The sequence below is a fragment of the Phocoena phocoena genome, chromosome 12 (genome assembly GCF_963924675.1).
Source record: "Phocoena phocoena chromosome 12, mPhoPho1.1, whole genome shotgun sequence".
NCBI lineage: Eukaryota > Metazoa > Chordata > Mammalia > Artiodactyla > Phocoenidae > Phocoena > Phocoena phocoena.
The window spans coordinates 30,220,486-30,237,499 of record NC_089230.1 but is presented as its reverse complement, the minus strand read 5'-3'; the positions used below and the strand labels follow the sequence as shown (position 1 = coordinate 30,237,499).

Below are 17,014 nucleotides of genomic sequence, written 5' to 3'. Positions count from 1 at the left end.
TGGCACATGGACTTTCACGTAACTCTACTGGCATAAAAATTGTAAGGAAAATAATTGTTACAATTACATAATTCACTGGGATATAAAGTGAATGAATTAGAGTTAATAAATGAAGGGGGAATAACAAAATTAGAAAAATTATTTTTCAACTATGTAATAAGTGATTCAAGCAAAGATCAAAGGATGCTAAAACCATGGGGATACTCACATGACCTCAAATTATCATCACACAGATGTCACTACTTTGAGTTAACTTTATCGAAGATAAATCTGTTGCTTATAAAACAAATGATCAAATTTAGGACCACAAATGGTACAAACTAGCATTATGAGCCTCCTGACATAATGCAACAAGAAAGTCACAATATGACCTATGTATTTTTCTTGCCAAAATATTTAACCCAAATCTAATCATGAGAAAGAAATCAGACCAATTTAAATTATGGGATAATCTACAAAACAACTGGCCTGTACTTTTTAAAATGTCAATGTCAACAAAAGAAAAAAAGTATGAAAGCAGGAAAGCTTTCTAAATTAAAGAACTAAAAAACACAAAATACTAAAACACCCAGTGTATGATTTTTGACTGGATTCTGAATCAGGAAAAAAAAAAAAAAGACAAACCCACAAAAACTATAAAAAAGTTGTGGAGACAACTGGAGAAACTTGAATTTGAATCTGGAGAGAGAGAGAGACTAAACAAAAGTTGAAAAATGTCAGCAACTGGTGAAACCAGGTAAAGGGTATATAAAAAATTCACTGTACTATACTTTTACTCTTCTGTAGGTTTTAAATATTTTATGCTAAGTTCACCACTCAGAAGTCTATGACCACTGTAATAAAAAAAAGGGGCTCTTTACAAAACGGGAGGTCCTAGTTTTACGCATTTATATACACAAATAAAATGTCAAGTAGAAACAAGTTGAAAATCCATCTCAAAGTAAGAAACTTTCACACTTCTAAGAACTAGAGGAAAATGATTCAACCCACCCATTCTTTTCATTTAAAATAATCATTTATTTACATAGCTTAAATGCTTTTAAATAGTCACTACTTATTGATATTTATGGGATCAAAGGAATGACTGTATTCCGAAACACAGGATAACTTTTTTTCACTGAGGATGATGTAATAAATATTGGTTTCAAGTTAAAGATGAAAAATATAAATACTGGAGAGGAATCATATAGCAACTGTTAACCATTCAGCTACTTACAAAGGAATTTCTTTTTGCAGTTCTTCTCGGTAACAGATTTTTCTTTTGTGAGGTGGAGGAATTTTGTTTGCTGTTTTATAACATATGGCAGCTTCCAATTAGTTACATATTTCCTTCTTAACCTGAACAGATTTTCTTGGGCTACCTTACAGGGGTTTAAAGCTTTTATTTTCAAAAAAAGGATGTTGATAAGAGAAGCTGATGCAGGCATTTATCACATATCTAGAGGGCTCTTGTCTTTTAAAAAAGGTCACAATAAGTGAAAAAAAAAAAAATAGATTGCTCAATAAATGACACCAGGAAAACTGACTAACCACTTGAGGGTAAAAACAGAGAACTCTAGCTTACCTCATGAAGTAAAATAAATCTGTAATAAATTATTAATATAAGAAACTATTAAACTGCTACATAAAACTATAAAAATGTATTTATTATACAATCTTATTTATGATCTTGGCATGAGGTATAAAATATTATCCAAGTATGATATAAAACTAAAAACCATGAAGGAAAATATATCAAACTGGCAAAACATACACAAAATTTTAAAATACTATATGAAAAATATGTATCTACATTACAAATATATAAAAGTAACGTGTGTGTGTGTGTGTGTGTGTGTGTGTGTGTGTGTACACGGGAGAAAATATCTGCAGCATATAATGAGTAAAGGGGTTAATATCCCTAATATAGAAAAGAATCCTATAAACTGGAAATATAAAAATAGCTCAATGAAAAATGGGTAAAAGGTATCATCTTAAAATTATAACAAGCAAAAGAAATATGAGAAATTAAACTTCACTGATAATCAACACATATAAGATTGGTAAAAATCAAGAAAAATAAGCAGATGATAATATAATTACAATCAAAAGCCTTGAAAAAGGTAATGACATAGGAAGGAGCAATGTCCATCATGTAGAAAGAATCAGAAATAACTGAGAAAAGGTCAGACAAGCCAGTACAAAAATCGGCCAGGAACAGGAACTTTAAAAATTGATAATATTCACTGAAAACATGAATAGCAAAAGAAAGATTGAAAAGAATATCAATCCTGGAAAGGATAAATAACTTTAATGTATGAACGCTATATAAAACTGTTCCGCCCTTAAAAAATTTAAGTAGACATGCTTCTGATAGGCCCAGTGGGAAGGAGCCTAAATCTACCAAGTGGTTATTTCCCTAGTTTTTGTAAACAGATACACTCAGCAACCTGTTTTCACCCTTTCTCCCTGGGTAAGGGCTTATATGCAAAGGAAGAGATAACCGGGAGCCCCTGAGGGCGCAATACTCCAACAAAACAGAAAACCAGGAGCAACACCTATTCTTGTGTACTGCTCAGAAAGGCCTCCGAAGACCTGACAAGCTGAGCAGGGTGAAGCCTCCCCTATTCCTATATTCCCATTTAACTGGCCTGTCTGGAGGATGCAGAAGGCAAAGAGTTATGATGGCTAGCAGAAGCTTATTCAAATGGTGACTCCAACTGCAGTGCTCCTCAAAATGTGATCTATTTACTAGAACAGATCGTCACAATCTCTGGAACCTTGTATAAACCTGCTGATATGGTAAATACTTTTTGCTCTACCCTAAAAAATAGAAAACATGAGAAGGAGTTTGTTTTCAACTGGATGGGATGGCGTAGAGCCTTCACAGTCTTATCTTAGGGTTATATATATTCTTTATCTCTGTACTACAAGTTAGTTGTCAAGGTTGTTGGTCCTCTCCTCCAATGGGACACTACACTAGTCCAACACACTGCTTACATGTACTTTTAGGATCTGAAAGGCAAGAAGCAACATGCACTCTTAGATGTCTTGGAAGGATGGAAGTATGCCAGCAGATAGAAGATAAATTCCATGAAAATACAGGACCCTGTTTCTTTGGTGAAGAATCTTGGTCCATTAATCCGTATGGATCACTGACATACTCCTGCAAAGTAAACGACAAATTGCTTTTCTTTGCAGTCTCAAATACAAATAGGGAAACAGTGCTTACTTAGTGAGACTTTTTATGTGGCTCCAACCCATTTTACTGAATGGCCCCAAACGTTGCCAGCTCTGGCTTCAGCTCCGCAAAAGAAAAGGCTATCCAGCTAGTTCAAGTGTTGGTACAAGCAGCTCTACAACTTGGTTTTAATGACCCGGTTGATCCAATGGTAACTCAAGCGCCTGTGCAATTTCAGAGTTCTGTATAACACTAGTGGCAAGTCCCACTAGGAAGAAAAAAACCCACAGGAGTCCCTTAGAATCTTGGAGCAAAATCATGCTCTCTTTGGCAAACCAATGTTATCTTTTGAGGAACAGTTCTAGTTTTGCTACTAAGTCCTGGATAAAAAGTAAACAGTGGTATACTAGGTGACCCAGTGACCTGAGCTGCCTGCTATGTATTAGGTGTTATGTTATCTTGTTAGTTTATCTCTTTCTAGATTTTGTTCTATGTATGTTAACCAGCCTGCCCCTCACCCCAACTTCTACAGCACTTGTTCACTGGACTAATAAACCAGCAATGGTTTAAGAATAAAAACCACTTGTAGGCTCACCAACTGGACTTCCCCTTTCTCAGATTAACATGATTACTGGAAATGCCATGTACCAATTTGCAGCAATAGCATCAAAAGTAAATAAGTGATGTGGCGCCATCTATGGGGTTATGAGCCAGTCACCCAGTGGCAAGATGATGATACTCCTTCCTTCGTGGTGGAGGTGGAATTTTATACTCACTGAAACAGTACTGTGGATTTTGTTATGCTTCTTCTACTGCCCTCCCCGCCATGATTCTACCAGCTTCCTAATCCATATATTAGTCACAATCATGGTATTCTACACACCAGTGCTTTTGATCAAGATATGCAATTTACAGAGAAAAAAAAATTAATAGAACTTCCAAGGACAATGGGATTCCTTGGTCTCCCAGTACTCCATTATCTGGAAGCTGCTGGACTTCTAGAATTTTTAATGGCCTTTTGAAGACCCAATTATGGTGTCATCTGAGAGACAGTATCTTGGGAAGGTGAACTGCAGCCCCATGGGATCTTTACGCTCTCAAAGAACCACCACTCCTTGGTGCTGCTTCACCCACAGCCAGAAAGAACACTCAGATTTAGGAACTAAGGGGCAAAAGTGAAGAGAAATAGTTCACATTTACACCTAATTACTCACTTGCAAATTTTCTTCCATCCCTTGAGGTGATTTACAGATAATATCCAAATAAGGAATATAATCACACCTCTATCTGGTAGAAGCAGAGGAAGAATGGACTGGAAATCACCCACTAGACCTGGCACTGGATGCAGGAAATAAACAGGCCTTGGTCCTACCCATCTGCAGAGATGGGAGAGGAGTTCAGGTTGTATGAGTGAAAGCGGTACCATGTTAGACAGGGGCTTTTTAATTTTTTCAAGCTTAAGTATGCAAAAAGGGAAATATGTTCATTATCGGAAACAAAAGGTATGAACTATAATGGACATTTATTTTTGGTCATCTGATACCCCAAATTCTTATTACATTGGCTCTTTTTGGTTTATAATACCATGACCACTGGGAAGCATCATTACAGAACCAGTCTTAGGGGAAAAAACTGGTTGTTAAACTAGTCTAAGAGTCTTCGGGCTTTGCTTACCTCCATTATGAGTAATGCAGGTGATTAACAGTCAGAGTCCTAGCAACAATCACAAAAAGAAAGGCCAGACTCATAAAACAAGCTACTTGTAATCAAAAGCTAGATTTACTTAGTGCTATTTAGGTTTCATAAATATCGAAGTTCTTTACAAGTCAAATGCTTTAGCTGACAACCTTCTTCTCACTCTGAAACAATAATTTTAATAACACAGTATCTCATAAATTGAACTTTCTTAGAAACGCAACCATTATGTTTTGCCTAACAGAGTGCATTAAATTAACGACTGCTAGATGTTTTTCATGAATACAAATGTAAGACAAGGCCCCTTACACTCAGGCAGCATGTAATCTAGAAAAGGAGAAAAAAGGTACATTATATAAATGTTATAATCATGTTTCAAACGAGGACCTATAATATAGGCATTCAATTGAAGGACAATCCAAAAAGCCTTAACAGAGGTGGCATTTGTATTGTTTTTGAAGTAAGACACTAGACACTTTGTTTTGGAGATTCAAACCTCTAATACCATACTTAGACATAACTTGAAATGATCAGATCACCGACTGGTTCCCCCAACCACAAGGGTAAACTCCTTAAAGGCAAGAACTAGGTATCCATTGTTCATTACTGTATCTCTAGAACCCACCATATTGTTCACACTCAACGAGTATTTTTTAAACTGAACAACAAAAGAGCATTAGAAAGACTGAATCCTATATAAGAAGTCATATGTATTTCTAAAACACAAGGCATAGAAAGGTAGGTAGGCTCCTTTATTACTCATTCATTCGACATGTTCCGGCCATCCACTATCTACCGGGCACAGTGAAGGGTTTCTGGACATCAACACTCGTTTACTTGTATATCTTTACTTTGTATAGCTCTAAACTTGAGGATCAAGTAAACGTATCATCTGATCAGGTGATAAAGGGCCTATGGAAACATAAATTTGAAATTACTGAATCAAATTTAGGAGAAATATTATATGGCATTAGTTCAATTCTATTATATACATGAAGTTGAGAACCAAACAGAATAACTGATTTGTCCAAGAAACTATGGCTATTTAAGTAGAAGAGCTGGGATTAGAATATAGATTTCTTAGTTTCTAAAACAGTATTTTTCAGTGTGCTAAACGGGCTAAAAGTAAAAGGCTTTTAAAAAGATCATTTCATAATCCAGGTGTATGATAGTTGCCAAAGCAAACAAAGGAAAAATAAGTCTGTGCTAACTTGGAGTAACTTAATAGGAGTTGAGCTGAGATGCTTAGGTGTTGCAAGTAGTGTTCAAAGTACATTTCAAGTCCCACCAGTGGACCACAAGGATTCTTCCGCCCTACTGAAGTTGATCAGGAAATAAACACCTGTCCTTTCTTCAGGTCTTATGAACTGGCAAGATTCCAGAGACATCAATTTACATATGACCAGTATTACCCTCTTACATCAGGGTCAGCCATTTATGACCTGTCGGGGCTTCCAGCCTAGTTTTATACAGCCCTCCAGCTAAGAATGGTTGTTACGTTTTGAAAGGGTTAACAAAAAACAAAACAACAATGAATACACAAGAGACCATACGTGAGTAGCAAAGCCTAAAATGTTTACTATTTGGCTCTTTATAGTAAAAATTGGCCGATCCTTGTCCTAAACTAGTAAAAATTCCTAAAACTTTGTATTCACAAACTCAATTCAGTATGGTACTTGAGTGTACTAAGTACTCACTATGTTGTCTGTTTCACACAAAACTGAACAATGCTGCAAATCTTCCACTGAACATGCATGTATACTAGGTTGGAATTCTGCAGTTTTCAGAAAGAATGTTACCAGTACATCATAGGTGCTGGCCTGTATGGGTTATTATTTTCAATTGCTGCTCTTCTCACATTAATTTAGAAACAATTATGGTTACTTTTTCATTGTATTGGATGAACATTTTTGTAGAGTAACTATGTCGTTACCAATCTATTATTTTATTACCCTCCGGTTTTTGACTATCTCCTAGTTTTAGGATAGTGGTCCAGAGGATCTCTTGCCTTACTCAAGTTGACCATGTTCAAAAATGTTTAAGCAAAATTAGTTTAGAGAAAGAGAGAGAGAGATAAAAAAGAGGTTTCTAGGTAGATGACAAGCAGGATGGTGATCTGGAAAAACTGATAATCATTCCTAGCCTCTTCCAGGTCATGTCTACTGGGTTTCATTTCATTACTTCGCCTGGGATACTGTGAATTTATGAAGCAGTCATATTCATTTTTATTGGCATATGTCTAATTTGAAAGAAAAAAACCCTGTGAAACATAAAAATTAAGGAACAAATTTTTTACATAACCATAAACAGTTACTTGAAGAAAAATTCACCTGATACTGATAAACTGAGATAGGATTAAATCAAGATGCACCTCTACAACAATAGAATGAACAAATTATTTTTGCATTATCTACAATCTGCACCTATTTGCACCATTACTTCTAGAGAGGTGACTTTACAGTATATATTACATTTTTCATGACGTAAAGATAACACTAGTTCCTACACATCTAGAAAAGGTGCATTATTATTTCCACAAAACCCAAACCATCCCCTTTCTGGCTCTTCATTATTTTCAGTACCAAACACCCATTCTGTTCCACGTGAGTCTGCTGCCATCTAGTGGATGATCTAAGGAAAAAAACGCTTCATAGCAAAGGGTATTTTTTTCTGCTGTACAACTGTAGGCAACAGTTGGCATCAGGGGCTGTGTAATGTCACCACCTGTCAGAGTGCCCTGGGGACCAGGGAGGATTATGTCTGACCACTGAGAGTGGCTGGGCTTCCTGGGCCAGCCCTAACAGGCATGTGCGCCTTCAAAGAAATGTCTCCAAACAACAGAGAACAGAATACAACTACTTGCTCTTTTAGCACAAAATATCTGTTGCTCAACCCAAAATAATTCACAGTTGAAACTGTCAATCGTAGAAAAAAAATAATGGTTATTAAAACCCTTGGACAAGTGGTTTTGAGATTCTGACTTGGTCTCACCCACATCACACTGAGGAAGAAGAAGTAGAGTGTAACACTGACTGGCAAGAAGCCTGGGAGCCAGACAGTCTGATTTGGAAATCTGACCTCACTTCTTGCTGGCTGCTGACCTTGGGCAATTGACCTCATCTTTCCAAGCTATAACTGCCTCACCAGTCAAGCGGGGGGAGAATCACCTCTTCCTCAGTTATGATGAACTTCAACTGAGGACAATGTATGTAAGCACCTTGTACTGGAAACAGAAACAGTTCAATAAATGAGAGCAAACAGTATGAAGTGGCTTAATGTTTTTCTCCTGAAAGTCAGAAATGAACAGTAAGAATATTCTTATTAATATATATTAATGTGAACCATGCTGTAGGAGGGTGTTGAAACTTAATAAACTCTGATATAGTTATGAGAATTGTAGAGATAATGATAAATATCAACTGACACAAGACAGTTATAACCCCTAATTAGGAGCGAACTCAGCTACCACCCGACAGTGACATGTATACACACAAGTAAGAAACTGAACTAGAAAAAAAACCCAACTAAATATTAATAAAAACAAATTCTGTTTTAGACAATTCTTTCCTCACCTGTCAAACACTCTATCTATTTTAAAGGGTGGGTTGAAATATTACAGACGATGATATATATAAAAACATTTTCAAAATGGCACAGATTTCTGTAAGAACACGAGATGCTATTACTGGTAAGTTTACTATAATCAGAGTTAGAATCATTAGGTTGGGCTCATTACACAGTACAAGGTGCATAGGGTAATGTATCATGAGAAAATATATCAGCTAGTTGAAAGTAAGTTTCAACACAAAAAGGTTCTGAGATAAATAATCAAGTGAACTAGGTCCCAGAAAAGTATATTTTAATTCTAAAAAGCACATGTTAGGTAGAAAAACTCCTTAGAGAATCTGAAACAAAGCTACTAAAATAATTATGGGCTTTTTTCCAATAGGCTCTCTATCTCATGCTCTGTCTTGTGACCTGAATAGGGAGCTTATCTTCTCTGTGGGTAAAAGAACTGATGTGAACGGTGGGGAGGAAACTGAAGGATCTTCTAAAGGATGAGTCTTGAGCTGAGAAGCTCAGGTGAAGCCTGCGCCTCGGGGCCAAGCCTGCTGGTTTACTGCACCCTCCTTCCTGGCACTCCAACACTTGCAGGCAAGTCCTACTTCCATGAAGCAATCTCCCATTTAGAACACATTTAATTTTAAATTTCTCATTGGTTTTCTTTCCAAATACTTAGAGGGAGAAAGGCACACAGGCTAACAAGGTAGAAATTTAGGGCATTTTAAAGCTACTGTAGACTAATAAAGAGTTAAATCTAAAGTCATGATTCTTAAAAATGAACAAAGTACAAAAACAAGCCATTTGAAAACTGTATGTAAACAGTACTTGGGATTTCTAAGATGGCCAGAACACTGCAAGCTCTGTCTTAGCAAAGATGTTCAGTCCTAACATCTTATCATGTGGCCCTGCTCAGCTGACCGGCTCAGAGAGAGTCGAGTATTGGGAGTAACAGAGGTCAAGAGGAGGACGTGGCCCCTTGAGTAGGTGATCTGTGTACTCAGCTAACACAGGGGGATTTGCCAGCGGGGCAGCCTTACTCCTTGCGGTTCTCCAGCCTTCCTGAGCCCTTCTTGGCCCTCCTCACCTCCTGGATGAGTTTCCTTCCTGTCATCCACCGGATGGCCCAACAGTCTGCTCCAAAAGCAGCCTGAGTATTAGCCATGTGAGGAAGTTCACCTCCAGCTCATATGGCAGTGATTCCTCAACTGTTTATCTCAGTCCGAATTTCTAATCAGTTTTGTTTTGTTTTTTTGCGGTATGCGGGCCTCTCACTGTTGTGGCCTCTCCCGTTGTGGAGCACAGGCTCCGGACGCGTAGGCTTAGCAGCCATGGCTCACGGGCCCAGCCACTCCGCAGCATGTGGGATCTTCCTGGACCGGGGCACGAACCCGTGTCCCCCGCATCGGCAGGCGGACTCTCAACCACTGCGCCACCAGGGAAGCCCTCTAATCAGTTTTATTTGCAAGGCCCTGCTGCTCACATGTTTTTGCTAAAACACTGCAAATGGATTTCTGCTTCCTATAGGAACATGGTACAAGTTTTTTCCTGAATCTTCCCTCTTCTTCCCTCCTCAAGCCATATAGAACAGAGAGGCGGGAAAAAAGAAAACCCATGTAAGCTACATTTTCAGAGAAATTAAGACCACAAAAGAATTCTCAAAAACATGTACATGTGGCCAGAAGAAACAGAAAAGAGCAGATCGTGAGTGGGAAGCCATGGGGATGGGATAGGAAACAGGGGTGTTGCAGAGGAGAATAGGGGAGGCAGAGCGCCAAAATGTCACTAGCAAGTGTGTGCCACCAGGAGATGATGGTGATTCCCAAGGGGGACCGGGGCAGGGCTGAGCGAGGTGGAGAGCAGAGGCTTGGACCATGCTCGGGGCCCCTGGCTGCTCATCTCTGAAAGTGTCACCTTTCCCTAAGAGGAAGGGGATGCCTTATGCACTGGGGAACCAATGGAGTGACAGGGGGACGTCTGGACTGGAGGGGGAACTGTCCTACGTCAGGCTAGGTTCTGAGAGGCAGAGAGGGAAAGAAACAGTGCCTCAGGGCAGTGCAGAGAGGAAGGAGCCCGAGGGCACAGCCTGGGCACCCTCTCCCTTAACAGCTGTCTCCTGCCAGGAAAAGCAAGCTCACTCCACTGAACAACCACCAAGAGAACAGAAAGAGCAGCCATGCAAAAGATTATATAAAACTGTGGAAAAGAACAGCAAAACTCGCTACAAAGAAAATGCAGCAGGAAAAAATGTTGCCACGGAAGTGGATAAGGTGAAAATTATAACCCAAAATAGCACCCTTTTTTTTTGTTTTAACTCAGTGAGGCAATTGCCATTTTAAAGGAAAATCACAAAACAGCTCATAGACAAGATGGCCAGATAATAGGCAGCAGCGAAGCAGAAACTCGAGGAACTCAGGGAAGAAAAGAGAAAGACAAATTCAGAAATGAAAGGAAAGATCAGACGCACAGAAAGCATGAGCCCCGTTAACAGCTGTTGCCATTTTGGGTTGCTCAGGCCACAGCCCTTGAACTGCTGATGGCTTTAGCTCCTAGCTCGCTGTCACTGTCACATCCTCTCTCAACTCCTAGTGATTTCAATACCCATGCTGATAACCCTGCCACCATCCTGGCCTCATTTCTTTGCACGCTTTTCTCCAAATGATCTTGTCCTCCACCCTCCCATAATCACACACTCCAAGATCTTACCAAATGCCTTCTCATTACCAGCAACCATAACTCCTCCATAACCTTAGTTTCATACACACCACTGACAAATCACCACCTCCTGTATGTCTAGCTCTCTCCCACTGGCACCCTGACCAAATGAGCCTCTGACCCACCCAGGACCTAGCATCCTTTGGTCCTGCCACTTTCCCTCGCATGACCTCCCCTTCCCGCCATGTCTTCGCTTGCCTCCTGACCCAATTTAAACGCCACAGTCAGCTTAAATGTCATCATCTTCACTCTCTTGCTTATATCCCCTCAAGCTGCTCTCTCCACTTACCTTAACCACTTGACAAATCCAAAACTCTAGTTAGGACCAACACTGTGCTTCCTCTATTATGTGACTGTGCCATACGTCATTTAACCAAACCTCTGTTAAAGGAGAATTTATCCTAAGCTTATAGGTTTAAAAGTTGGGGAACTTAACCATTTATGCTGTCTCTACAAATGAATCCTTCTGAGTTCTATTACACAGAGAGAAAATAAAGTGTAATGCTGACTAGGTGAGAACATTCTCCTACCTATGTATCGACTTTCCATTTATTTACATGCTCAAAAGGCTGGTTCTACCCAGAGTTGAAGCCTGAGTTCTTACGATAGGCTGTAAGGCACCCCCCAGCGCCACCCCCAGCCCCTACTCTCCCCTCTCTGTGCTCTGCACACACTGACCCCTCCTCCACTCCTCCAACACCCAGGCAGGCTCCCACCTCAGGGCCCCTGTACCTGCTATCCCCCCATCTAGAACATTCTTTCCCCAGATACTGAAGGGTGCATTCCCTTACTTCCTTTAAATACATGTACAACTATCATCTCCTCAGTAAGGCCTATCCTGGCTCCCTGTGTATCCCATTTAGAAATGCAGTCCCCTCTCCAGGATACCAGATCCCCACTGTTACGTTTTCGTCGGGGTGCTTCTCATAACACTTAACACCTCCTTCCAATACACTATTTACTTATTTATTTTGTCTGTCTTCTCTCACTAAAGGTTAGCTCCATAAAGGTAGGTATTTTGCTTGTTTTATTCACTGAAATATCTCTGGCATCCAGACGGTGCCTAGCACATCACAGATGCTTAATACTCATGGTATGAATGAATGCACATAAATGCACAATGACCTGGTACAATATAAAACATGATCCAAATGCATAGTGTTATGTGAATCAGACTGTCCTGGGTTCAAGTGCCAGCCTCTCCATAATAGTTATATGAACTTGAGCAAGTGACTTAACCACTTCAAACCTAAAATTTCTCATCTGACAGCGTTGGCCAGAAGATCAAATAACAATGTACAAAAAACAGATTCAAAATACCAAATATGAGGCACAGAGTAAACAGTCAGCAAAGAGAGCTAAAAGATACTAACCTACATACATATCTTCCAGAATGAGATTTTTTGTTTTCAGAATGAGACTTCCGAGTAAAGCAGGGTGTACAGGCAATACTCTACAACTAAAGTCACTGGATGCATTTGGGCCACGCTGCCCAGCTCTCCTCCCCCACCTCAGCAGAAAGGCAGTGCTCTGAGCACTGCCAAGTAAACAGGCCTTAGCTGGATTTTTAGCTAAAGGCTTCCACATTCCCCAGTAGAAAAATAATAATCCACAGGCTACAAGGGGATCTTGGTGATGTCTGCAGGCATTCTCTTGGGACGTTAAATGGGATGAAGAACAAACTATTCCAGGGAAGTTGGTGGCCATACTCAATATAAGTAATACGCTACTGCAACAATGGTTTCTTCAAATAATGATCATGATAACGACACTATAACAAGAAAGATGACTCGAAAAGGAAATGCCCCAAGACTTACAGAACACCATTTTGTATGACCGTTGGTTTCTTCCAAATCAATTGATATGCAAACCAATTAATAACTGCTTTAAGAAAACACCCAGACTGGAGTAAGTATAAACGGCAATATACTCTTTAATGAAAAATATTGCTTATTAATTGGTGAAAAACAACAAAAAAGTGTCAAAGAGATGAGGACAAGAATTGTCAAAACCATTCCACGAAACCAAAACTAAACAGCCCAGCCTGAGTTTTGTTGTCCCGCTCTCACACCAGCACTGAGACAACTAAACTGTACGCACAGGGAGCATCACAGGGCAGCTGAGCAGCAGTTACACAACTGACCACGAACTTTATTTAATAAGAGAAGCCACTCTGTAATACAATTACTGAGCATACTGAATTTATTTATAGTGGAAAAAGCTAATAATAGTTAAATTAATTTTTAAATAAGAGTCTGGAAACATATATATGAAAATCTTTACGGTATAATCAGCACCACATTTTATTTATACAGAACTCAGAGGAAGGATTCATTTGGGAGGCAGCATAAACAGCAAGCTCCTCAACTTTTTTTTTTTTTTTGCGGTACGCGGGCCTCCCACTGTTGTGGCCTCTCCTGTTGCGGAGCACAGGCTCTGGATGAGCAGGCTCAGTGGCCATGGCTCACGGGCTCAGCCGCTCTGCGGCATGTGGGATCTTCCCGGACCGGGGCACGAACCCTTGTCCCTTGCATCAGCAGGAGGACTCTCAACCACTGTGCCACCAGGGAAGCCCGCTCCTCAACTTTTAAACATATAATTTTAGGATAAAATGTCCATTAACAGAGGTTTGACTTCTGAGCAGTTTCTCAGAGCTATCTGAAATGCTGTCTCCTGGGCTACAGTCCTCATTTTGCCCCAAATAAAACTTAACTCACAACTAAAAAACAAACCAAAAAAAAAACCGAACAAAAACAAAAAAAACACAGATGTTTGAGATGTATGGCAAATTCATATAATAACAAATTATGCAAGCAACACAGAAGAGAGAAAAAACAAGCAGCAAAAAAAAAAGGTATAGTATTATCCTATTTTCATTAAAAAAGAAAGAAGGTAATTATGTATAAATATTTCTGGAATCATTTAGATTTGCTACTAAAGAAAAGAGTATGCAAGTTGACTTTAATGCTGTTTTCTTCAGGTTGCCATTGAGGAAAAGCACTCTGACAGGTAAGTGATTTTGGCAGATAAGTGCTGAAAAAACAACTGATGTCACACTGTCAGTCCTGACTTATCTTTATGATCATTCTCAGTAGTCGCTTCAAATAGAAGCAAATCTTATAATTAATGCATGTTTAATAAAGGTATTTCTATATTATTATGCATTAACTATTCTTCTTAATGTGCTATTTAGTAAATGAAAACATCTTTTGGAATCTTGAGTTTTTCATAAAAGTCAAAAGAAGTTAAAATAAATCTCTCTTCTTCCATTCTGTATCATGTGATCAACAATATCTTCCTAAGCACAGGAGTGCACATTACTTTTGAAATACAATTAGTTACAACAAACTGTAGAATCTCGGGATTCAAAAGCAAACTTCACCATTATCTGGGTTTCCCATAACTTTAAATCCCAGTGCATCATGCCAAGGAATGCAGGGCTGTATTTAGTTTGTGAGGCCTGCCATAACAAAATACCACAGACTGGTAGCTTAAACAACAGAATTCTATTTTCTCACAGTTCTGGGCGGAGGCTGGAAGTCTAAGGTCAAGGTGCCAGTGGGGCTGGCTTCTCCTGAGGCTTCTCCTTGGCTTACAGATGGCCTCCTTCCCACTGTGTCCTCATGTGGCCTTTTCTCTGTGCCTGGGCGTCCCTGGTGTCTCTCCTCTTCTTGTAAGGACACCAGTCATACTGGATTAGGGCCCCACTCTTATGACCTCACTTAACCTTAATTTCCTCTATAAAGGCCCTATCTCCAAATTCAGTCACACTGGGGGTTGGGACTTCAACAATACAAATTTTGGGGGGGATGAAATTCAGTCCATAACAAGGACCCTGACAGTGCTTATGTGAGAGGAATGTTAAAAAACAGTACTAATGAGTAAAAAGATACCTGTTAAGTATGCTTGACCTAAGCTCAAACACCTGTATGAATGAGTAACTTGTACCAGTCCACAGCATCCTTGGAAAGCCCTGCTGGAAGGACCACTCATATGTGCTGCAACTTCTTTCTACTCATCTCTTAACTGCCCTCCTTAATATCATACAGAAGGAAGGGTGACCCTCTTCCACCTGACACCCCTTCAATTATTTGAAGCAGCAATCCTAGCCCCCCTAGAAGTGTTCCTAGTACTTCCAAATGCTGCGTGTATCAAAGTGTGATTTCTGTACCCTTCTCATTCCCCTCTCTTTCCATTATTCACATTCAACAACTGCTTCTTTTTCAGAACTGGGCTCACAGAAAGGTAGAAAGGTAGAAAGGTAACGTGCCTTTCCTTTAAGATTTTTCTTCTTTTTTTTCCCCCATGTCATCCTTCTGCAGGGGCTATGCTAATCGTCTGTGTATTGTTCCATTTTTAGTATATGTGCTGCTGAAGCGAGCACTAAGATTTCTTTATATAACTTGTTTCTTCCTCATTCAGGTGATTTTACATTGCAGTCAGGATTTCTGAGAGCTTCCCATCTTCTCAAACCATGTTCCTTCCCTCCAGTGTCACATCTTGGAATCACAACATTCTCTTTTTTGAAATTTTCTATTCTATCCTTTCTGTTCTATCCTTCATCATCCAATAAATCCTTACTAGCACCTGTATGCAAAACTCTTGAGGGATATAATTCTGCATAAAGGTACGATCCCCAGCCACAGAAGAGATTACAGACCCTGGTAGTTAAGGGGAAAAAATGCTGGCACTTAAAAAAAATTATAAAGATGAAATACAAAAGAATTCACAAGCCAGCATCTCATCACCAAATGAGTGAGGGGAGATTGCTGCCATAAGGTCAAAGGAAAGAAAAGAAATAAACTTACAATGGTTACTACATGCGAGGCACACTTATCCCTACTCGCTGAAAATAGATAAATGTAGTTTAGATACATTGGGTAACCTACTTGAGGTCATTCACTCCAATTTTATTAAGGGCTGACTCATGGCCAGGCACTGTTCTTACAATACAAACAGAGCTGTGAACAAGGTATATTAAGCCCCTTCTCTTCAGGAGCCTAGTAGGGAATGCAGAAAATAAGTAGGCAAATGTCGTAGTTTAATTTACTGATCAAAGGCATTACAAAAACAAACTGGTTGGGCTTCCCTGGTGGCACAGTGGTTGAGAGTCGGCCTGCCGATGCAGTGGACACGAGTTCGTGCCCCGGTCCAGGAAGATCCCACATGATGCGGAGCGGCTGGGCCCGTGAGCCATGGCCGCTGAGCCTGAGCGTCCGGAGCCTGTGCTCCGCAACAGGAGAGGCCACAACCCTGAGAGGCCCGCGTACCGCAAAAAACAAACAAACAAACAAAAAACTGGTTAATGAGAAAAAGAATGAGTGGAGGAACAAAAATGATAGGTCAGGGAAAACATCTCTAAGGATGTGACCTCTGGGCTAAGACCTAAAAGCCGAGGAGGAGCCAACCGTGTGAAGATTCGGGAAGATGTCTCAAGCAGAGGAAAAGTAAGCGCAAAGGCCCTGAGAAAAGAAGGAGCTCAACTGTTCAAGCAGCAGAAAGGCAGCCAACGTGGCTGAAATCTGAAATCTTGCAGCTGCAAAGGGGAGAGTGGTAGGAGTTGGCAAAGGGGGGCAGGATCAGATCTGGAGGGTGTTGTGAGGTATGGTGGGGATTTACATCAGATTGTGAGTGCCACGGGAATCACTGCAGAGTTTCCAGCTGTGAGATGGCATGGTCTGACTGATTGTTCACCTGGGCTATAGTATGGAGAATAGACTGCAGACAGGCAGGAATGGAAGCAGGGAGAATATTTTGGAGGCTACAGTCATGCCGAGAAGAAAGAGCAGCAGCTGGGACCTGGGTGGTGACAGCAGAGATGGAGAGAAACGGACAAATTTTTCAGGGAGAACCAACAGGATGTACACTTAGGTTGCAAATGGG

At 40.0% G+C, this 17,014-nt stretch overlaps 1 protein-coding gene and 1 non-coding gene across 3 annotated transcripts in view; both read right to left on the bottom strand.

Annotated features, from left to right (window-relative positions):
- The window catches only part of STX7 (syntaxin 7), a 49,211-nt gene that overhangs the window by 16,251 nt on the left and 15,946 nt on the right, over positions 1–17,014 (bottom strand). The gene's annotated exons all lie outside the window — the stretch shown is intronic.
- On the bottom strand, positions 15,409–15,515 carry LOC136132383 (U6 spliceosomal RNA). Its single transcript, XR_010656462.1, has one exon. It is a non-coding gene; the product is annotated as a U6 spliceosomal RNA (small nuclear RNA).